Source organism: Bubalus kerabau, chromosome 17, assembly GCF_029407905.1.
Source record: "Bubalus kerabau isolate K-KA32 ecotype Philippines breed swamp buffalo chromosome 17, PCC_UOA_SB_1v2, whole genome shotgun sequence".
NCBI lineage: Eukaryota > Metazoa > Chordata > Mammalia > Artiodactyla > Bovidae > Bubalus > Bubalus kerabau.
In genome coordinates, this window is record NC_073640.1 from 53,944,777 (window position 1) to 53,969,711 (window position 24,935).

General features: G+C 44.5%; 1 pseudogene; it reads left to right on the forward strand.

Moving 5' to 3' along the window:
• Positions 1-1,806: 1,806 nt before the first annotated feature.
• On the forward strand, positions 1,807-24,935 carry LOC129630663 (thyroid transcription factor 1-associated protein 26-like; annotated as a pseudogene).

The window sequence follows — 24,935 nt, forward strand, 5'->3', positions numbered from 1 at the left end:
CAGCGGCAGTAAAATCTAATCGGGAGTGTTCCATGGTTGCTATTTGATTGTGAAGTTTCCCTAAGTCTAGACCAATGTCAGAGCTGTTCCAGATACCTGAAATATGGTTTTTAATCTTTTCCCATTCAAAATCTGTCTCATTTACTTTCAGGGGTGTTACACATATCCACCGATAGTCAGCATGACAGGACAATGCCATTTTCACCTTTAAAGCCTGCAATTCAGTCCCAATATGTATTACTGCTTCCTCTAGGGCGTCTACCCTCATTTCTAATTTCCTGTCTATAGCTTCCTGTGTTGCCAATGCTAAAGAAACATTTTTGGACATAGAATCAACATATTGAGCAGTATGTACTTGTTGAGTCAATGATATTGCTGCCACAGTAACAGAAGTGATTGCACTTATCAAAGCTGCTATTCCCAAGATAAGTAAGCCCACAAACCGTCGTGTTCGCATTAAATCCTGCAGTTGTTGTAATACAGCCAAACCGTAATTATCATACCAATAAGAATGCACAGATACAGGTATCATGAGATAGGGTGGGCGTTTCAACACAACAAAAGAACAAACATTATATTGGGGGGTCAAACAAGATGAAAGCATACATTGTTCACAAGTTACTATATTAGGTCCACCTGAATAATTCATGTGTACATTTAATCTTTTGGAGTCATTAGTAAAGAGAAAAACATAAGGTGAGGGTACACAAGCTAAAACAGAATAAGTAGAATTGCTATTTGGACGGAATAAGGAAATGGGAGCAGTGGCAGCAAGGGCCCTCCAGATTTCTGGCTGCCAAGAAGTTCTGTTCTTAGTAGTATAAGACAATATGGGTGACACAAATCGATTATTATGCCATCTAGTAATGTTTAATGGCCAGGAAATCAAATCTTTCTTCCAATTATAAAATCTGCTGGGAAAGTCATCAAGGGGCAATGGGCTCCTACCTAGGTCTGAGTTACTCCAGTCTTGAATCATGTAATTCCCTCTTCCCGGTATTCTATAATCAGCTCTTAAACGATAAGTACAAGATTTCCAAATTGGATACCCTGTACGATCATCTATGGTGTTCCATACGGCATCTGAAGGCTCAGTATTATAACAACTTGGATATCCAGGAGGGGGTCTATGGAATATAAATTCGTGGGGATCAAGGGCCCCGGGCATACGAGCCTGTAAGACCCAAAGCGCTAGACGCCCTCTATGTTCAATACCTGAGGCTGGAGAATGAGTCAGAACTGCCTTTTTAGAGGCTCCGACACATCCTTCTTTAGGGGGAATAATAAAGCTTTCTATATCACTGGGAAAGTTAAAGCAAACAGGAAGGTCGTCTGCTAATCCCCTGAAGGTAAAGTTGAAATTAATAGGATATTCGTCTGTGGTATAAGAAGCATATGACCCTCCCAGTAACTTAGGCTGGTTTGTGTGGACCCGTAGGGGGTCATTGTTCCAGGTAACAACTTGAAAGGTTGGAGGATCTGGGAAGTAGGCCCAATACTTTTCAGGAGCAGGGGAGGAGGCGCTTACCTGGCAAGATAATAAGGCAAGCATAGCAATAAACATCTTCTCAGGGGAGGTTGGAGAGACCTGCAAAGAGGTTATTCCCCCTGCCTGATGGCAGAGTGTTTTTATTTGTCCCCAAGTAGGTATGGAGGCATTCCGGGTCGCCTGAGTCAGGCGGCCTGACCCCCTCTTGTGAGACAAAGGATCGGGGGGAGCGATATCCTGTATGTGAAGTTGAGACATCTGTTTGGTGGGTGGATCCGTTCCCTGCTCATCCGGGATCCCTGATGTCAGTTGCTCCGATGTCAGTGGTGTTTCCCGTGCTGGCGTGGGGAGCGAAGGCAGAGGAGGCCCTTTCCTCTTTCGGGGTCGCGGCGGCCGTGAAACCCGGTATCCGAGAGGCTGAGACATGGCGAATTAATCTATCTGGAACCCAAATTGGAGAATCTGCGTCCTGTGGAAAAATACAAGCATATCCTCGACCGCCGGTTAACAATGGGTCGGGACCTTTCCATTGTCCGGAAAGGAGGTCCTTCCGTCTAACTAATGGTTTTGCATTCAGTTGCTCCGGGCACCAATGGCGAAGCATTGCAGTCATTCCAGCTGAATCAGTATTTAAAATATTTATTACAAAAAGAGCATGTTGCAAGAGGTGATGGGGAGAACTATATTTAAACTCCCCTTCTTTTAGTTTTTGAATTTGGGTTTTTAACGTTTGATGTGCTCTTTCCACAATGGCTTGTCCTTGTGGATTATAAGGGATGCCTGTGTTATGTTTAATTTGAAACTTTAGGCAAAATTCTTGAAAAGACTTAGATGTGTAAGCAGGAGCATTATCAGTTTTCAAGGCTTTTGGCAGACCCATATATGAGAAACAAGTAAAAAGATGTTGTATTACATCTTTAACTGCTTCCCCTGTGCGAGCAGTTGCAATAATAACATGAGAAAAGGTATCTACTGTTACATGAACAAAAGACAATTTTGCAAATGAAGAGATGTGAGTTACATCCATCTGCCAGAGCGCATTAGGTTTAAGACCGCGAGGGTTAACTCCCATAGGTAAACTATTTACGGTAGTGGGACAATGAGAACAGGAACGAACAATCTCCCGAGCAGATTCTTGAGGAATCTGAAATTGATATCTTAGTGCAGTAGCATTTTGATGGTGGAGTGAATGAGAAGCTCGGGCTTCTTCAAAAGCAGAAGCCACTGTGACCTTAGTTAGTGAATCTGCCAGGTCATTTAAGGCATTTAAAGGTCCAGGCAATCCAGAATGAGCCCGAATGTGGCCAATAAAATATGCTCGGCTTCGTTTCCAAATTTGCTGCTGCAGTTTAGTTAACAAGTGAAATATTGCAGTTTTGTTCTCAGGCAGGACCGCAGTCTCAATGTGTGGAAACAGCCTGACCACATACTGAGAATCAGAGTAAAGGTTAAATTCCTCCTCTGCAAACATAACAAAAGCCTCTATAACAGCTCTGAGTTCAGCTCTCTGGGCCGAAGTTTCCTGCGTATGTAAAACTTTACGCTGATCTTTTGTAACTATAGAAGCTGTGCCATTAGCAGACCCGTCAGTAAAAACCATTTGAGCATCAGAGATGGGAGAGTATTTACATCTAACAGGGAAAATAACCGGGTGTTTAGACATAAAATTTAGCAAAACATGTGAAGGTAAATGATGCAGAATTTGACCAAAATAATTTCCTATAGCAATCTGCCAATCCTCATCAAACATTAGAAGAACATCAAGTTGTTCTTTATTATATGGAATTACAATTTCTGCTGGTTCTTTACCAAACAATTCAATGCTACGTTTTCTCCCTTTCAATATCAACGTAGCTATCAGTCCTGGATAAGAGGCCACTACTTTTTTAGCCTGGGCGGGGAGATGGACCCATTCTAGGGGGCCGTTTTGCCATAAAACTCCCGTAGGTGCTGTTGGAGTAGCTAGGCAGAGGAATTGCCCATTTGTTTGCAAATTAACTCTTTTAACATAGCTATCAGATAAAGCTGCTTCCACCTTTTCTAAGGCCTCCTGAGCCTCAACAGTTAATTGTCTCTTAGAAGTTGGATCAGGATCCCCGCGTAAAATGTTAAAAAGAGGCTTTAATTCAGCAGTGGTTAATTTTAAATAAGGTCTGATCCAATTAATGTCGCCTAAAAGTTTTTGATAATCATTTAAAGTAACAAGGTGATCTTTTCTCAATTTTAATGGGGCATGAGTCACAGTTTCTGAATTGATAACCCGTCCTAAGTAAGTTATGGGCGGATTGACTTGAATTTTTTCTGGGGCAATTTTTAAGCCTCTGTCTGTTAATGCCTGGGTCAAATCTTGAAGGACAGTTTGCAAATGAGCTCTATCAGGGTGAGCTATTAAAATATCATCCATATAGTGAATCATATACAGTTGTTCATATTTAGCCCTAATATTTTCTATAGCTGCATTAACAAATTTTTGACATAAAGTAGGGCTATTTTTCATTCCCTGGGGCAACACTTTCCATTGAAACCTTAAATGAGGCTGTTTAAAATTTTCTGCTGGTAAACTAAAGGCAAATCGCTTTTTATCCTCAACATTCAAGGGGATGGTGAAAAAACAGTCTTGTAAATCAATTACAATAATATTATATCCTTCTGGGATGGCTACTGGGGAAGGAAGCCCAGGTTGTAAGGCTCCCATGTCTTCCATAGTGGCATTAATAGCTCTTAAATCTTGTAAAAGTCGCCACTTGCCAGATTTTTTCTTAATAACAAAAATAGGAGTATTCCAGGGGCTATTGGAGGGCTCGATATGTCCCAATTCTAGTTGTTCAAAAATTAACGCTTTGGCTGCCAGAAGTTTTTCTTTAGTCAGAGGCCATTGTTCTACCCACACCGGGTCTTGAGATTTCCATGTAATGGGGTCGGCAGCAAAAACAATGGCCTCCATCAAAAATTTGGATACCCTAATCCAGTACGGAACTTTCGAGGAGCCGGGCAAATTGGCTCAATTATTCCTGTCTGTTGTTTACCTAATCCTTTTGAAGGGTCATAGCCCGTTTGTAGCATTTGAAAAGTTACTTTATCATCAGGGCTAAAAAGTAACATGCCCATTTGAGACAGCACATCTCTCCCCCACAGTGAGAAGGGCAGGGAAGGAATCACATACGGTTGGAATGTTCCACGGGTATCATCAAATTGCCAGTCTAAAATTTTTGCACTTTGAGCTACTGTAGGAGCTCTCCCGATGCCCACTATGTTATTTGCAGTAGTATGTGTGGGCCAGGAATTGGGCCAATCTTTCCCAGAAATACAGGAAACATCTGCTCCTGTGTCTAATAACCCTTCAATAGACTTGCCACTGACAAGAATAGATTTCATAGGACGCTTTTTAGTAATTTCTGTTACCCAAAAAACCATGTCACTAGACCCAAATCCTTTGTCCTGTCTTTCATTTTGGGTGGCTGTTTGCCCAATTGCATTATAATACGGCAAAAGTAAAAGTTGGGCTATTCTCTGTCCCTGATGTATTTGAAAAGTTTTAGTCGGGGGTGAAATCATTATCTGAATTTCTCCTGTGTAATCTGAGTCAATTACTCCGGGAATAATTGTAAGACCTTGTATAGCTAAGGAACTTCTGCCTAGTATAATTCCTACCAGGCCTGTTGGTAACGGGCCTTTAACTCCTGTAGGGATTTTTACAGTGGGGCTATCTGGTGTTAATATTGTTGAGGTGGTGGAACTGAGGTCCAGTCCTGCGCTGCCTGGGGTTGCTCTGATGAGCTCTGCGACGGGACGAAGGGAATGAATGGGTTCAGTGAGGCTGCCCCAATCGTTGTCGGGGCCTGGGGCTGGCCCCTCAACCCGTTTCCCGACTGCTGGTTGGGGCCTAAAAAGGCTCCGTTTCTATGAAATCTTGACCTACAGTCCCTTGCCCAGTGATATCCTCTCTGGCAGCGAGGGCAAAGATACCTAGGATTAATGGGCAGGGGAGCAGGGTTTTGCAGAGCAGACACAGACTGTTGGGCTGGATTAGGCAGATAAGAACCGGGTGTTCTTTGAGGGCAGTCATGAAAAGTGCGTCCCTTCTGGCCACAGGAAAAACAGGTTCCAGGGAATGCATTCCTGCCTTGGTTATTGGGATCATCTTGTGATGGCTTATTTTTGTTAGTAAAAAAAGATTGGACTGCCTGCTGATAAGTATTTCCTTTTATCACTGCAGCTATCGCAGCACCCTGTGGCATTGACGGTCCTACATCTGCACACTGTTTCATATAATCAATTAAAGATCCACTTCTTCTAACAGGATGCAGTATAGCCTGGCAGGTAGAATTAGCATTTTCAAAGGCCAAGTGTTTTGTTAACAGTTTAGCTGCCTCAGAATCAGAAATTATTCTCTGGACAGCTTCTGAAAGTCGTGAGACAAAGTCTTCAAATGGCTCTTCTGACTTTTGTTTAATATCAGATAGAGCGGCACCTGATGCCTTACCATCAGGCAATGAGCGCCAGGCAGTAAAGGCACAATCAGCCACCTGTTGTATAGCAGTCCTATCTAATTTCATCTGTTCGTCATACGAGGGGTAGTCGGTCTGTCCAAGTAATATAGCTTCAGTGATATGTTTAAAGTCTCCATTTTGGTTAGAAAAAGCATATATACGAGCGAGATCATCATATTCAGATTTCCAAAGTATAAAATGTCCTCCGGACAGGCAGGCCCTAGCAATTGATTTCCATTCTCGAGGTGTTAAGCATTGGCCTGCTAAATTTTCTACTAGCTGCATCGTATATGGGGCTTTAGGCCCATATGAAATACATGCATTTTTAAGTTCTTTTACCAATTGAAAAGAAACAGGCTCCCAGTCGATAGCCTTTTGTTCTCTTTCATCATTGTCAAAAATTAAAGGGAAACAAGCCTGAAGTTGGGGATCGAATTTCTCACCAGGGGCAGAAAAGGCCCGTCTCCGTGGGATCGATTTTGGAATTTTCCCACTTCGATAGGGAGGTGGCAGCAATAATGCAGGTTTAATAGGACCTGTACGGCTTGGTATGGGAGGTGGTATGGGAGATGGTATGGGAGGAGGTATGGGAGGAGGTGGCAATGGCATAGGTTCCACATTCTCTGCTCTGTACTCTGGAGCTCTTTGAACTGTTTGGTATCCAGAGGTTACATATGGATTAACTGGGAAGGTCTCTTGGAAATCCCTAGGGGCATATGGCCTGATGGGAGACGTTTCCCTTAAGCTCTTTGGAGCCGATGGCCTGACAGGGGAAGTTTCTCTTAGGCCTTTTGGGGCATCATTGTTTAAGAGATGCTGATCTCCATCAGAGTGATATTTAGCTATTATCTCGCCTAAATTCTCTTTTTCTTTTGGGGAAGGCTGATCTTGTTTCTCATCCATAACTTTAAATTGTTCCTGAGTAGTCATGGCTGCTAACATTTTTCTTAGTTGCCGATAGTCAGGTGGGTCTTCATTTTTCTCATTTTCCTGAGGTTTAACTACAGTTTCGACCTCATTTTCCTCTTTAAAGGTTACTTTTTTAGATTCAGGGGCAGGTTTAGCCACAGCATTTTCTTCACTATCCCCTTTAAGATGTACTTTTTCTGAATCGGGGGCAGGGTCTAAGACATCTCTAATGATGTTCCATAAGGAAAAAGCGTCATTAGGAACATTTTCTGAGCCATGTTCGGCATGGTAAGTTTTTAGCTGTTTTCCTACTTTTTCCCAGACATCTAAGTTAACAGAGCCTTCGTCTGGGAACCAGGGACAGTGCTCTTGTACAAATGAAAAAAATGATTGAATGGCAGATTTTTTAACTTTGATTCCTCTTTTATTTAATAACTGTAAGATTACTCCTATAAAGAGCTGTCTTTCATTTGATTCAGTGTTACCCATGTCAGAAAATTAAGTATAGTAAAAGATTTTGCTTTTAGCTATCAAAAGATCAGGCTTTTCTTTGGCCTTTTAACTTCAGAAACTGTTTTCTCTCTCTAAGTCTAACACTTTAACACTTTCAACACTTCCCACTCCTCTCGCCCTGTCTGTCCTACAGGGGGGTCCGCGGCACCCTTGAGTGGGGTCCTAGCCGTCCCGAACACTGGAAGAACAATAGGGCTGATGACCCAGATTGTCCCGGGGGAGGAACAGTGGGCTGGTGACCCAAACTGTTCCGAGGGGGGAGCAGTAGGGCTGATGACCCAAACTGCTCCGTGGGGGAACAAGAGAGCTGATGACCCAGTTGTTCCGAGAACAGGGGAGCAATAGGGCTGATGACCCTAATTACAGGGAGCTTACCTTGGAATAGCCTGTCTCGGGCGCCACCTGCCGGTGTCCAGCCCCTGCTGATCCAGGGTATTCGAAGGAGAGACGGCTAGGCGACCTATTCAAATGTTAATTAGAGATAATAAAGAGGAATAGAATGAGGATAGCTCAGTAGGAAAATTCAGTGGAGAAAAGAAGCTGAGTGGCTTGGTTTACGCGGAAAATCAATATAACCCGTGACACCAGGTTAGCTCTGACCACGGAGGCCGCAGGTGCCCTCTCGAATAGCGGAAGGTGCCCCACCTTAGACACCTTCTCGAGTGGGTCTTAGAAGCCCAGGCAAATAAATGGTCGCAGAGGATATCCACGCTCCAGATGGACACTCAGCTGGAAGTTAAAGGGAAGAATGACATGGGGAGACCAAGCGTTGGTGAGCAAGGCCCATAGCTTTATTTTCAACAGGGGCTTTTATACCCTAAGTTACACATAGAGGATAATAGGGGATGCAAAGTCAGCAGTCTTTGATGCTTATCAAAAACCAGGGTTTCTTTCCTGCAGATTTATCGTATACAAATGGTTTAGGTGATTTACATCATCTTCTGGCCAGAGGCCTATTAACATTTTATGACTCTTGACAAGGACTTATCAACAAAGACTTATTTTCTCTAAGAGTAATTATTTTAAGGTTTGGCGCCATCTTCCGAAGATAAGATTACGTTCCTATAGGGTGGATGTGTAATGGGTTTACAAAGGAAAGAATTTACTACCTTAAGGGTCTAAAGTTACTAACACCAGGCCACTACTTATTTTTTCTACATACCAACTATATTAATTAATGCACATTCAAGGATACAATTCAGGGGATGTGAAAACTTGGCAACAAACATTGGCTCATCAATGAAATCTTTTACTAGTTTTATTCTGACAGTTTCTAATTCTCTGAGAGGCTCTAAGCTATTTGAATATCTTAAGCTTCCCGTGCCTCTGGAGGCTGGGAGACTGTAAACAATCGTATGCATAGCTGTAGGTGTCCGGGTAAACTTGTCAGGCGAGTTAGAGAGCCATCTGAGGGGTTTGGATTTAAACACTCCTAATTGCCCAGGAACTTTATTAATTGGAGCTGTAAGTTAACTCTTTGACAGAGAGAGTGAGATGGTGGTGGGGGACAGCCCCCAGTAAAGTCAGAGGTGAGAGCACAAAGCAATAAAGTAGGCAGACTCTGGTTTTTTGGGGGGTAGATGCTCGAGAATATCCGGGGGCACTCCCGAGGCTCGATCCCGCCTTTGCATATGCCGAGCCCCCTTCCTCATGACCTTTGTCACGAGTGGAATGTCTCTCGCCGGCTCCCGGCAGTGGAGCACGGGCTTAAATGCCCCAAGGCACGTGAAACCTTCCTGGACCACGGATGGAACCCATGTCCCCTGCATTGGCAGGTGGACCCTTAACCACTGGAACACCAGGGAAGCCCTACATGTATCTTTCTTGTTACTTGTAACTCTTCTTCATTTCAATGACTAGATTGAATCCTACTGCTGTTGTGTAACCACTAAGTTGTGTCTGAATCTTTTGTGACCCCATGGATTGTAACCCATCAGGCTCCATGAGGTTTGCTAGGCAAGAATCCTGGAGTGGGTTGCCCTTATCTCCACCAGGAGATCTTTCCAAGCCAGGGATCGAGCCCGTGTCTCTTGAATTGGCAGGCAGGTTCTTTACCACTGAGCCACCTGACAAGCCCAGGGGGACCGTGAGGTGTACCAAAAAGGGACTCAGAGCCAGGCAAAGCAAGATGATTGGCTAAAGGAAATCCAGAAGAAATGCCCCTTAAAAGTGATCCTAACTACCATGAGGCCCGACTCCCCCACTCTCTGAGCCCTCTGGCGTGTCTACCCACAAGCACCCTTTCCCTCTTGATATACACTTGCTTGCTTCACCATTTTCCACCTCTAGGTGGGGATTCACCTCTACATAGATAATGAGTCAGGGTTTGTCACCAGCCATTCACCCTGGTGGTCTAGTGGTTAGGATCCAGTGCTCTCCCTCCCACAGCCCGACCTCAGTCTCTGGCCAGGGCTGAAACCCTGCTTCAAGTCACTGCAGGCCGAGATCAGTCTCCTGCCTGGTTGGGTGCTGACCTCCTTCCCCTGCTGAGCTGAAGCTCTGGCCAGGCACAGGCAGGGGAAGGGCCAGATCTGGAGGCGCGAGGGCCAAGGGATCTGAGCCCCCCTGGGGTAGAGGGCTTGGGGAGGTTTTCAGGGGCACATTCTGGAGGGGAGCCCTGAGGGGCTCAGTGTGGGGAGCAGGGGTAGTGCTGTGGCACAGACCTGGGAGCTTGGAGGCTGGTTCCTAATCTGAGCAGAGTGGCCCTGGTGGTCTTGAGAAAAGCTGGGGGCACAAAGGACCCAGACGCCAGTCTTCAAGGGACCCAATAGGGTCACAGCAGAGGGGAGGAGTAGCTCTTGTGAAGTCTTAAGAAAATGCATTATTGTGTTAGAGGACTTATCAGTGTGGGATGTTTATGACCAAGATTTCAGTCCACTTATGATTTACACATCCCAACTCTGCCTGCCTAACCAACAAGACTGATTTGAACCTGGAGAGACATCACTAACATGATGGTAACAGTTCAGGAGACAAAGATTACCAGCTTGCCTTCCTGTATATTATATATTATAATATATAATATAATTAAACATTAAATATAATATATATTTAAATACTATATTATAGTAATAGAATATATCTTATGTATTATCATTAATACTATATTAATTCAATCATAATAAAAATAAAATTTATATATAAATTTAAAAATTCATGTAAAATTTTAAAATATAGATTATATAAATTATAATTTATATTAACACTTAATTACTATAATATCATTATATTATACTAATATAATATTATAATATTCAGAAAGCCATAACAATGTATTAAGAAAGGCCAGATCTGGGTCTTTTTGTCCCACGGACAAAACGTTCACATCAGGAAGCCATTGGAAGGTTTCTGTGCACCCTTTTCATGCGCGCACTTTATCTTCTAGGCTCCAGTTTCTCCTCTGGGCTCCATTGGTATACATCCTGATTGGGATGTGATTTGACGTCAGAAATTGCCTTCTCAAACCATCCAGTGCCACCGCAGCCTCTCTGCATATTCGGCTACTGAGGCAGGATTTTCTCAAAACCTGTCTGGTCTCAAGTCCACAATTTGAGCCTGTGGACCTCCACTCCCCTTCCCGTTTCTCTGAACCACATCTGCACCCCATCCCCCTGGCCTCCACCCCCCACAGGGGCCTCCTGTCGACTCCTACCCCCACCCCTGCACTTTCTCCTGCTGGAGACCCGCTCCCACTCTAGGGTCCACGGGAGAGGCCCTGGGCTGGACATCAGGCAAATCACACCAAAGAAACAGACCATCCACTGCACTGCATTTACTTATATCTTTATTTTACTCGGGTATCAGCTTTCAATTTTTTTTTTTTAAGTTGTAGATGGAGGGCACCACGGGTTGGGGGAGTGGGGTGTGGACAGGGTGTTTTGGGATGCGAGAAGAAGGAGTCTCATCAGTGGCATTCAGAAATAAGAATGTGAAGCGGAGAACGTGGCGATGTAATAACCATCTGCAGCCCTTCACGGGGAGCATTCGCGAGGGACGAGGCTTCCCATTTCAAAGAAAACTAAAGATTCAGCAAGCTTCCAAGATACTGCTCTGGAGGGAAAAGAAGGCTCAGTTCAGTTCAGTTCAGTCACTCAGTCGTGTCCGACTCTTTGCGACCCCATGAATCGCAGCTCGCCAGGCCTCCCTGTCCATCACCAACTCCCAGAGTTCACTCAGACTCATGTCCATCGAGTCAGTGATGCCATCCAGCCATCTCATCCTCTATCATCCCCTTCTCCTCCTGCCCCCAATCCCACCCAGCAACAGAGTCTTTTCCAATGAGTCAACTCTTCGCATGAGGTGGCCAAACTACTGGAGTTTCAGCTTTAGCATCATTCCTTCCAAAGAAATCTCAGGGCTGATCTCCTTCAGAATGGACTGGTTGGATCTCCTTGCAGGCCAAGGGACTCTCAAGAATCTTCTCCAACACCACAGTTCAAAAGCATCAATCTTTCAGTGCTCAGCCTTCTTCACAGTCCAACTCTCACATCCATACATGACCACTGGAAAAACCATAGCCTTGACTAGATGGACCTTAGTTGACAAAGTAATGTCTCTGCTTTTGAATATGCTATCTAGGTTGGTCATAACTTTCCTTCCAAGGAGTAGGCGTCTTTTAATTTCATGGCTGCAGTCACCATCTGCAGTGATTTTGGAGCCCCCCAAAATAAAGTCTGACACTGTTTCCACTGTTTCCCCATCTATTTCCCATGAAGTGATGGGACCGGATGCCATGATCTTCATTTTCTGAATGTTGAGCTTTAAGCCATCTTTTTCACTCTCCACTTTCACTTTCATCAAGAGGCTTTTGAGTTCCTCTTCACTTTCTGCCATAAGGGTGGTGTCATCTGCATATCTGAGGTTATTGATAGTTCTCCCAGCAATCTTGATTCCAGCTTGTGTTTCTTCCAGCCCAGCATTTCTCATGATGTACTCTGCATAGAAGTTAAATAAGCAGGGTGACAATATACAGCCTTGACGAACTCCTTTTCCCATTTGGAACCAGTCTGTTGTTCCATGTCCAGTTCTAACTGTTGCTTCCTGACCTGCATACAGATTTCTCAAGAGGCAGGTCGGGTGGTCTGGTATTCCCATCTCTTTCAGAATTTTCCACAGTTTATTGTGATCCACACAGTCAAAGGCTTTGGCATAGTCAGTAAAGCAGAAATCGATGTTTTTCTGGAACTCTTGCTTGTTTGATGATCCAGCAGATGTTGGCACTTTGATCTCTGGTTCCTCTGCCTTTTCTAAAACCAGCTTGAGCATCTGGAAGTTCATGGTTCACGTATTGCTGAAGCCTGGCTTGGAGAATTTTGAGCATTACTTTGCTAGCATGTCAGATGAGCTCAGGAAAATCCCAGTGTACAGATTGGTACCCTTGTCGCAGGAGGGGGGACCCCTTCCAGGGCCCGAACCTGGGCTCTTGTCTAACACTCAGAAATGAATTGTCAGAGGAGACACGTGCTGACAAAGCAAGAGATTTTTCTTGGGAAAGGGCACCTGGGTGGAGAGCCATAGGGTAATGGAACCCAGGAGAACAGCTCTGTCACATGGCTTGTGGTCTCCGGTGTTATGGTGATGGGATTAGTTTCCGGGTTGTCTTTAGCCAATCATTCTGACTCAGAGCCCTTCCTGGTGGTGCACACCTTCTTCAGGCCAGATGGATGCCAGAGAGAAGGATTCTGGGAGGTGGCCGGACATGTGGTGTCTCCTTTGGACGTCTCCCAAACTCTTCCGGTTGGTGGAGGCTTAGTAGTTCCGTGTTCCTTGCCAGAAGCTCCTGTCGTAAAACAACTCGTGCAAATGGTTACTATGGTGCCTGGCCAGGGTGGGCAGTTTCATTCAGTGCGCTTGCCCTAACACCCTGATCACTGGAACCATCTCTACTTAGCTAGAGAGGAAAGATTCAGCAAGCAGCTGAGAAAAGCTGACCAATCCTTGTTAGAACAAGGTGAGCAGTCTTTGCCAGAAAACCAAGGTACCCCTGACCTTGCTTTGTCTGAAGGACATTGTAGCACTGAACGGCTTCTGCCAGAAGGATGCTGCAGCATGAAAATATACTCTATGAAACATTGCAAAGCAAAATCAAACATCAAATCAAAAGGCACAGGAAGAATATGAGCAAGCTATGCGTGCTGCAAAGAAACAAGAATTTGAGAAGCAAAAAAAAGAGAGAGGAGAAGCTCCAAGGCTCTACCAACACAAGAAAATGCAAATGTTCAAAATGTGGAGCCAAAAGACTCTCAAAATGGCCAGCCAAATTCGAATTTACAAATGGAGTATTTTCTAAGAAAATACTGGGAAAGAATTAAGGGTAAAAATTTAGGGTAAAAATATCTACTTGCTATTGAGTATGTTTGTATAGGGGCTGTCCCTCCTAACATGTAACTAAATTTGTCAGTATAAACTGGATTGGGCATCTATAGCGGGAAACACACAAACAAAACAGGTGTAGAAGTCATGCCATTTTCAAATCCTTTCAATTCTCGTTCATAGTTCAGCTGATCGTCTTCCTTAAATGTGACAAGGACGTCAAGTATTCTTCACCAAATCGTTGCCAAGTCGTTTCAAATGTCGTTTAAACCGGATTTGTCCGTATTGCTTCATCACATTGTGTCTTAAAGCAATACGACATCTTGGGTGCAATGTAAATGAGAAACCAGTTTCTTGTAGCACCAGCAATCTTTCCTGTTAAAAAGCTCAAAATAGGTTTAATTACATGCAGACAAATCAGTTCAATAAATTCCTTAAACACATCTTGATAGGGTGATTCATTTGGCAGAAAGAGCATCATCTTACCCTCGAGATAAGTCCACACAAGGTGCTTTAGAAAGCACAGGAGGAGGTCTTGCATAAAAGAAGTCGTTCTGGCTCTCTCGCAAAACATAATGAATATCGCCTTGCTTTCGGTCAGGCGGTGGCTGCGACTTAATTCGTAGGGGTGCCTGAGCGTCTCTGCAGAGAGGCCAGGGTCACTACAGACAGAAGCTGAAGTCGTTCACGGCTCTTCTAGTGAGGAGAGGCACCGCGCAGGGTGCAGGTTTTAAAGCACTGTGGAAGTTTGAGGGGGCGTGCCAAACCACAGCTGAGATCTGCTGGTTTTCAGACAAAAGGGCTCCAGGAAGTGGGGAGTGGGGTGGGGCCAAGCCAGCTGCTGCATATCCCTTTTTGAATAACCCAAGTGTGTTTGGAGCTCTGGAGGTGGTCTCTGAGAAGCCGGGGACCAGGACCATGGGAATATGGGCTATGTGTGTGTGAGAATCAAATATGGAGGTACTTGTGTCTTGAGAGGGCTGAGAAAGCTTGCTAGGGGTAGTGTCATTGCACCCGAATCCTTGGGCACGTTGTGGCCATCAGAAGCCGTGCAGAGACTCCAGATGGTGGGAGATACAGTTCCCGAAGCTTCTTGAGTGCAGGAGTCTCTGAGGGCACTGATGGGACTGTCTGTTGACTCTAATTTGGAAGGAAGATGTGTACATGAGCACTGTGTTGCCTCAGAACCCCAGGAAAGGACTAGAAGGTATGAGATGTCTGTGTCCTTAGCACATGAAACGGGCTTCCACTGCATCTCCTTGAAGGCGGATGTCATCCTGAAACCTCACACTGCTGCCCAAAGAAGTGTGGTGGGTCAGGCTGCTCTGCTCTCAAACAAGTAGACCGGCCAGGTTGGTGGAAAGAAGGAAAGTTGGCTTTATTTCAGACGCCGGCAGGCTGAGGGGAGGATGGTGGACACCTGTCCAAAGGCCAACTGACCGCTCCCCCACCCAAACCCTTCCTGGCAACCAGTGGGGCAAGAGCTTTTCCAGGCAGAAGTGTGAGGGGGTCGCTATATGCAGAAACAGCACAGTCAGCTGCTATATTTTCTATAGAAAATACGAAAAAAGAAAATTTGTTAAGACTTGTTGTCTGATTAACCAAGGTTAAAAATATCTACTTGCTATTGAGTACTTTGTATATTGACTGTCCCTCCTAACATGTAACAATTTTTCAACATAAATTGCATTCCCAAGGAAAACAGTGGCAGCTTATGGCCTGGGTGCAGTCTAGCCATCATGTAAATCACATCTCCACTTGGTGCTTTGGTATCTATAAGGTGGCTCACAGGATATGGCTCAGAATATTGTTTATAGCCCTTCAGAAACAGCTAAATATCCTCAACTATGCTTAATGACTACATTATTATCAGTCTCCTTTGACTCTTTTCCTTTGCTTTCCCATCTCTCACTTCTTTGATTGCAATCATTCTTTGACTAAAGTTTGCCTCAGATAGAAGAAAGGCAGGCACATGGTGGGGCATGGGGGGCAAGGACCATAGGGTTCTGCTCCTGTTTCAATACCTGTGCTCCTGGAGAAAGGGGGATGCGGCTAAGACATTGTCTGCCCAGAGGGTATGCAATGGAGATGCTGAGCCCTTGGGGTACCTGTGGGAAGCCTGGAAAGGGGGAATTGTGTCCCTTTGGGAGTGCAGGCTATCTTAGATGAGACTGTTGACATACGCACTGAACAGAACAAAATATGTGCCAGTTGTTGATTGAACAGAATTAGTGGTTTTGACAATATTGGATGTTGGGTCTGGGGGCTCTAATCGATGAAGCTGCAGTATTATTAGTAGTCATCCAGTATGGAATGCCCTAAATTTCCCCCCAAATCTTAGGCCAGGCAAGGTTCGGGTGTCAAATGGAGAAATGGGGATAATCACCCCTTTAGTAATAAGGGTTTTACAAAATTTTCATCTTTTAAGACTATGTTTTCATTTACTTTGGAGCACATTAACTGTTTTAACTAGGGGGTGGGGGAGCAGTCCCTAGGATGCTGTTTTATGAAACCAATTCACAATCACAAGAAAATTGGTTTAATTTTAATATATGTTACAGTGTCTCTGCCCATAAGGGATATTTTAAAACAATGGCTAGTATGACTGGAAATTTAGGCCAGGCATCAGTTAAAGTGCAACATTATATTCTTCTATTTTATATGTAGATGCGCTTCCCTGGTGGCTCAGATGGTAAAGATTCTGCCTGTAATGCAGTAGATGGGGTTCCACCTCTGGGTTGGGAAGATCCCTGGAGAAGGGGATGGCCACCCACTCCAGTGTTCTTCCCTGGAGAATTCCATGGACAAAGGAGCCTGGAGGGCTACAGTCCGTGAGGTTGCAGAGAGTTGGACACAAGTGAGCAACTAACACTTTAACTTTTCATATGTACTTACCTGCATTGCCAGCCAGATGCTTAACCACTTAGTCCACTGGGAATCCCCAGATGTCTTTTTATCCAAAATATTTCTGCAAACACTTGGACACACAAAACTCCTCATACATACTATTCATTAAGACAGGATCACACCTGGATATGATGTGGCTCTGATGTCTGGGCTTTTATTTGTAAAAGCACGAGGCAAAGCAAACATCAGGGGCTCTTACTGGTCAAGAATGAGTGAGTGGATGTGGCGGGGGCCAAGCTTGCAATCAACGCTGATGACAGCTATTCTCTCCAGGGTCGGGTGCTCTGAAGTTACAACCCCTACAACTTTCAGAGCATTTAGTGCAGCGAGAGCCGCTTCAGTTGTGTCCAACTCTTGGCAACCCCATGGACTGTAGCCCCCCAGGGTCCTCTGTCCATGGAATTCTCCAGGCAAGAATACTGGAGTGGGTTGCCATTCCCTTCTCCCTGACCCAGGGATTGCATTTCAGGCAGATTCTCTATCATCTGAGCCAGTGAATTTAAAGTATATGTAAATGATTCAGCCTTGGGGAAGATGAATAGTCTCTGAAGAGCAGGGCTGCAGGCACTGACATTGGGCTCATTTAAATCTGGGCACATAGAACCTAGAATCCAGGAGGTTCCAGATGACCTCTGTGCTCATGAGGCTCCCTGCTATTCAGAGCTGTGGCTGATTCCCTCTGGGTAGATTCTGGGGAGAAAGGGCTTGTCTCTGATGAGGATGGTGTCCCTTCCCATGTCCTCAGTGTACCCTTTCTCACCTGCAGCTTCCTAGTCTCTGTCTCCAATCCCTGCCCACAGTATGCCCTCCTGGGGTCCATGTTGATGCCTCCCCTAGTCTCAGTCTACTCTTTCCCATCCTGCCTATCATATTGTCTAGGCAGTCAACAGCCCTCCTCTGCTTGCTGAGCTCCTGATGAACCACCTGGGAAAAGGCAGGGCAGAAGTGGGAGCTGTCTGTGGTTCTGGAGTGGATCAGCTCAGAAATCTTCCTTGGAAAGGAGGGCCCCAGGAAGGATTTACAAGGCAGATCACACTTGTGCCCTGTAGTGTTTTCAGTTTCTTCAACAGGACCACCATGCCTGAAAGTTGAAAACTTCTCCAGCAGGTGTGTTTACTCCATCTCCAGCCCAGATTCTCACCCGAGTGGTCTAACCACAAATGAACATTCCTCACGTCATTTCCTGTTATTGCAATATGTTTTCCCGGTTTTATTTTACTTGTTTGGTTGCTGTGTGTGTGCTTTCTCTCTGCTGTGAGTGGAGGCTACTCTCTAGTTGGAGGACGCACGCTTCTTGTTGTGGTGGCTTCTCTTGTTGTGGAGCATGGGCTCTAGGCAGGCAGGCTTCAGTAGGTGTGGAGCACGGGCTTAAGTGCCCCATGGCACGTGAAATCTACCTGGACCAGGGATGGAACCCATGTCCCCTGCATTGGCAGGTGGACCCTTAACCACTGAAACACCAGGGAAGCCCTACATGTATCTTTCTTGTTACATGTAACTCTTCTTCATTTCAATGACTAGATTGAATCTTACTGCTGTTGTGTAACCACTAAGTTGTGTCTGAATCTTTTGTGACCCCATGGATTGTGACCCATCAGGCTCCATGAGATGTGCTAGGCAAGAATCCTGGAGTTGGTTGCCCTTATCTCCACCAGGAGATCTTTCCAAGCCAGGGATCGAAGCCATGTCTCTTGAATTGGCAGGTGAGTTCTTTACCACTGAGTCACCTGACAAGCCCAGGGGGACCCTGAGGTGTACCAAAAAGGGACTCAGAGCCAGGAAAAGCAAGATGATTGGCTAAAGGAAATCCAGAAGAAATGCCCCATAAAAGTGATCCTAACTACCATGAGGCCCGACTCCCCCACTCTCTTGAGGCCTCTGGTGTGTCTACCCACAAGCACCCTTTCCCTCCTAATAAACACTTTGCTTGCTTCACCATTTTACATCTCTAGGTGGGGATTCACCTCTACATAGATAATGAGTCAGGGTCTGTCACCAGCCATTCACCCTGGTGGTCTAGTGCTTAGGATCCAGTGCTCTCCCTCCCACAGCCCGACCTCAGTCTCTGGCCAGAGCTGAAACCCTGCTTCGAGTCACTGCAGGCCGAGATCAGTCTCCTGCCCGGTTGGGTGCTGACCTCCTTCCCCTGCTGGGCTGAGGCTCCGGCCAGGCACAGGGCAGAGGAAGGGCCAGATCTGGAGGAGCGAGCGCCAAGGCATCTGAGCCCCCCTGGGGTCAAGGGCTTGGGGAGGTTTTCAGAGGGCACATTCTGGAAGGGAGCCCTGAGAGACTCTGGGGAGCAGAGGTAGCACTGTGGCACAGACCCGGGTGCTCGGAGGCTGGTTCCTAATGTGAGCAGAGGGGCCCTGGTCGTCTTGAGAGGAGCTGGGAGCGCACAGGACCCAGACGCCAGTCTTCAAGGGACTGAATAGGATCAGAGCAGAGGGGAGGAGCAGCTCTTGTCAAGTCTTAAGAAAATGCACTATTGTGTTAGAGGACTTATCAGTGTGCGATGTTTATGACCAAGATTTCAGTTCGCTTATGATTTACACATCCCAACTCTGCCTGCCTAACCAACAAGACTGATTTGAACCTGGAGAGACATCACTAACATGATGATAACTGTGTTCAGGAGACAAAGATTACCAGCTTGCCTTCCTGTATTGGTTCCTCCACTGCAGGAACCAGGACAAAATACAGAAACTGAATTTTTGCTGTTACCAGCAATGCACAAATGTTACCTTCCTGCCTGTGTGCCTGTTCAGTGGTTCTTTGTGACCCTTTGGACTGTGGCCCCCCAGGCTCCTATGTCCATGGGGTTTCCCAGGCAAAAATACTGTAGTGGCCTGCCATTTCCTACTCCAGGGGATCTTACCCATCCAGAGACCAGACTCAAGTCCCCGGAATGTCCTGCATTGCAGTCATATTCTTTACCGCTCAGCCACCCTGACAACATATAGACTTCACCCTAAGGAAATAAATGGCTTCTGAACTCTCATGTGGCCTCCTGCCTGTTTCTGTGCCGACTTCCTTCTCCTGGAGGGCTGAGACGCCAGGCAGGGGCAGACCAGGGAAGGGCCAGATTGTAACCAAGCAGGACCCACTGAGGCTTTCCCAGAAGAAACCCCCAGTTAAGTCCTCCACCAGCCTTTTGTCTATAGAAAATCTTTCACCAAATAATCCATTTAGGGGCTTCCCTGGTGGTCTGGTGGCTAAGACTCCACCAGTCAAATTCATGGGCTGAAGGTAGCATCCAGGTCGGGGAACAAAGATCCCTCATGCCTTCTGCTGAGGATGGGAGAAAACAAAGAATAAATTTCATCAGAGCAGTGAGAAAATCCTGAAGGGGAAAATGTCAAACAAGACAAAATAATAATACTGGAGCCATCAAACAAAGTCAAGGACTTTTCTTCCTCAAGGTCTCTTGATAATATTCTGTGCCTTATGTGTCAGCTATTTTGCAGTTACCAAAACCCCACCAGGCTGAACAAGTGAACTGCTGCCCACAGCAGGTAGACCCCAGACTGGCTGGAACAAGAAGGTTGATGCTGCGGCCTCCCCACTGCCTCAACACCAGCCATGGCTCCATAAACACTAAAGACTCCACATACCCGCTCCAGGCTGGCACTCACGGTCTTGGGGGCACTAGGCCAATGTGGCCCATTTTTCCTAGCAAAGCAGTAAAGCTTTCTTTCTACTTCACCCAAACTTCTTTCGTACAGACTTCACTCTGCCTTGGTGTGCAGAGGCTGAATTTGGGTAACAAATTTGGAGTCCCGTGTGGGGTTGGCTTAGGGGTGACCCCCTGGGTGTCCTCTGGCTCCATCACACTCTCTAGATTTTTCCTCCATGCAGCCTCTTTCCAGAAGGTTGGAACGCTGGGAAGATTCCTTCAGAGGCCTGATCCCTGAGGACCCGTTTCAAGGAGGCTGAGCTCCAGTCATACTCGGTCCACCAAGCGGGCAGTGGGGACACCAAAGTGGTAGAGGAAGGAAGAGGAAGGGCCGCCCTAGAGGGTGGGGAGGCCACCTTCGCCTCAAGGATGTTCCTGTTTTCCTCCAGCCCACACCAGCTTGAATTTTGCTGCTCCAAGGAATTATTTTGAGGAAGGAGAAAGACAACATCTGGGACATCGATACATCTTGGCCAGCATCTGGGTGAGTCCCCCACTGTGTATCCGAGGCTCCTTCAACATGTCCATCTGAGGAACATTTGTTTCCATCTGGGGAACATTGAGTGCCTGTCCAGTTAGTTTTCATGTTGGATATCCCACCTGTGAGGTCTAAGGACTCAGTCATGGACTTGGCAGGAACTGGAAACACCCGCTCTGAGCTTTATGCTTTCTGGTGTCTTCCCCCTCATATAAGATTTCCATCAGCTAATGAGATCTGGTTTGAATTTCGCTCATGGGTGTCTGATCAAAAATGGGAAATGCTCCTTTGATTTCCTCTGATAACCTCCTAGGACACATTTTGGATGACTGGTGCAAAATGACCTACACGTTTAAACCTATCAGTAAGGACAAAATAGTTTAACACCATGTAGTCACAATATTCTTTAGACTTTGGAGAAAATGGTTGTGATGAAACTCTTTTGAAATTTCAGAAGTGGTTCTTTTTGCATGTGCAGTTGGAGTGAGTGGCTTCATAACACACTTTAGTTTTCTAGAACAGTCACCCTAAGAGAACAAAGATATTCTTAGGAGAAAAGTTGATGTTAAGCCTCACCATGTACCTAAGTATTAATCCAAACACAGCCCACATTGCCTGCATTTCAGCCTTGGCTTATTTAGAAGAACTGAAACCGAGCCGGGAGACGGGTGGAAGGAGGAAAGAAAAAGAAGCCTTTGACCTCAAGTGTGAACATTTGACGGTTCTCTCTGTTTTTAATCAACTGACAAGTTTAATTGCAGTGCCTGATTCATGAAATGTAAAATGATGAAACAGATCTCTGCTCGTGTGTATGTCTCTGTGTGTGTCTTTGTCTTTAGAAAATATTCCTGAGATTAACTTCTAAACGAGCTCTATTCTATTGACTAAAAGTACAATAAGCGCTTACAAATGGAGTATTTCTGAGTCACAAAATCTGGGAAATGTTCAGAATTAAGTCTCTGGCACTGACATCAGTTTAGCTTGTTAACTGTCTGATTACTGGAGACATGAGACACCAACATTCTTTCACTGTACTTAGTTCTACTGCTAGTCACTAGGTCATACCTGTGGCAAATTTGTCAGCAAGAAATTTCACTCACACTGTTAATTTCATAAATAACTGAAATAAATAGTATAGAAGCTTTTAGGCAAGCTCTTTAAAAGAATTATACTTTGTTTTTTGGATGCGCAGGAATTTAAACCATTAGAGTTTTGTTAAATTCAATGATGAGAATTCATTGAAAATTTAAATCAATTTTAGATAAAACAGTGAAACATTGAATTCTGAACAAATCTATGTTTACTTACCTTTTCCTTTTATGAAAAAACACTAAATATTTTTGAATTTATTAAGTACATATGTCGTACAACATAAAGAAAAATTGTACCCTAAGATATGCATGTCTTATATGTTATAAAATATACTCTTGATAAAAAAAATTAAATTGCCTATTTCTTGATCTTTAGTTTTAAGAGATTTTCCTAATGTGATATGATTTAACATCTACTAAAAATAAATGGGAATTTCAGCCTCAGCATCAGTCCTTCCAATGAACACAAGGACTGGTCTCCTTTAGGATGGACTGGTTGGATCTCCTTGCAGTCCAAGGGACTCTCAAGACTCTTCTCCAACACCACAGTTCAAAAGCGTCAATTCTTTAGTACTCAGCTTTCTTCACAGTCCAACTTTCACATACATACATGACGACTGGAAAAACCATAGCCTTGACTAGATGGACCTTTGTTGGCAAAGTAATGTCTCTGCTTTTTAATATGCTATCTATATTGGTCATAACTTTCCTTCCAAGGTGTAAGCGTCTTTAAATTTCATGGCTGCAATCACCATCTGCAGTGATTTTGGAGCCCAAAAAAATAAAGTCTGACACTGTTTCCATTGTTTCCCCATCTATTTCCCATGAAGTGATGGGACCAGATGCCATGATCTTAGTTTTCTAAATGTTGAGCTTTAAGCCAGTTTTTCACTCTCCTTTTTCACTTTCATCAAGAGGCTTTTGAGTTCCTCTTCACTTTCTGCCATAAGGGTGGTGTCATCTGCATATCTGAGGTTATTGATATTTCTCCTGGCAATCTTGATTCCAGCTTCTGCTTCTTCCCACCCAGCGTTTCTCATGATGTGACTTTAGCAAGAATTGTGTACATTTCAGGATTGATTAAACTAAATATAAGTTAATAAAGTATATGACTTTTATTATTAATAGTAAGCTGCAACAATTCGGGAATTTGGTTTTCTCTCTCTGTTAACAGAACACAATTTTCCTGGAATATGAGCTGCCTTGGAGAACAGATGGTAAGTCTCTTTCTCTAGCTAACTCTGAGTGTTCCAGAGGAACTGTAAGGCATCTCAGAGGGGAATATTAGATTAGCATCACTGGTATGTTAAACACCAGGGGGAACATTATCAAGTGAATGAGAAGCCTTCTCAGATTATACTGGGATGGATATTATTAACAGAGATTTGCTAAAAAAAAATTATGGAATTCTTACAAACCTGGTAGGTCCCAATGTCATAATTAGGACATACCAGGGCATACCAAGTTCTGCTACCAAGTCATAATTCTGGTTATTGTAACCAAGTTTCTTAACCCATTACATTGTGCTCAGTTGTGTCACTATATCTTTCAGTCTTTAAGTCAGTCACACATAGTTATTGTACTCTGATGGTTTTGCAAAAGGTCTTCATCTCCAAGAAGATTCATAGGAGAGACCATTTTGATGAGCACTGATGTCTGATCAATTTCACATTATACCAGGCAACTAACTGGATAAGATATTTTAAAATCCCAATTAAAAAAGCCTACCAGTATTATAAAAGTGTTTAACAAAAGATGAAATACTGAGTCAACTTGTAAATATAGTTTTAAAGTTTATGGGGTTTTTTTGCTCTGAAATATTATTGATCTGTTGGCTTTCTAGATAAAGCCCACCCCTTCCCCTCAAGCTACAATGATTGACAGCAATTGAATAAATGCACTCTGTGAGTAAAACGGAAATATGTTACTTTTCTCTCACTTGGTTTCTCCAGAACTTAGAGATGCTTAACTCTGAGCAGCCTTATCAGGTAAATAAAAATGACTGTCTCCTGACATTTGCAATAATCTTCATATTTTGGGGCCCTTTAGAAGAGAGAAATCCACAAGCAAAATCAAATGGCAGGATTTGGGCCTGGACTTCCTGAGGTTAGAATGGTGTTGGTTCCTTGTCTTCTGGAATTCAGTCTGAGACTCTTTTTTGTACATATAGTTTTATGATTTACTTATTTAGCATTCTTGGAGGCTGGTCTTTGACGTAGGGCACAGGCTCTTCATTGCTAGTGCGGGCTTTCTCTAGTTGCAACACTAATTGTGAGCGAGACAATTCCAGCTCTAGCCTCACAGCAAGGACCACTGGGACACCGCATATTTATCAGATGGAAACCCTCGAAAACTCATCTTGCTTGTTGCCCTCTAAAATAGGAGGACTCTTTGGAAAAATATCGCAAATCATTAATCATTATTCTCATTGTACATTAATCATTATTCTCATTGTAATATGCTTTCATATTTTTCAAATGTTTGTCCAGCGGCTATGACAAGGTGATCAAAGAGAGAAATAATATTTCCTTAACACAAACTGTTGATGCTAACAAAGCTTGGAACTTGATATTATTTCCAGCTCTTGTGTCCTTTCCTCAAATCAGATAGGTTGACTCGCCTTGGAATTGTAGCCAAGAAGGAACTTATGAGGCCTTCGTAGATCCCCACCCATGTGCACCTGCCTTTCATCTATGAACAACAACTTTAGTCAAGAATGTCTTTAATCATAGCAGTGAGACAATGCAGAAAGAAAGGAAACTGTCAAAGAAGTCAAAACAATAATATCGTAGCTATTAAACAAACTCATGGACTGTCAGTTCTGTCTCAAGGGCTATCGATAATATTCGGAGCCAGGACCTTTGACCCCTTTTACAGAATCTGAAACCTCTGCCAGATGGAAGAAGTGCACGATGCCGCCCACAAGCAGGAAGACCTGAGACCGGCTGGAAGCACAAGGGTGATGCTGCTGCTCCCTGAGACCTTATCACAGACCCAACAGAAGAGCGTCCTCGAGTTGATCAAGCTCTGCTCCTTGAACAATATAAGACTCCTCAAACCCCTCCACCACTAG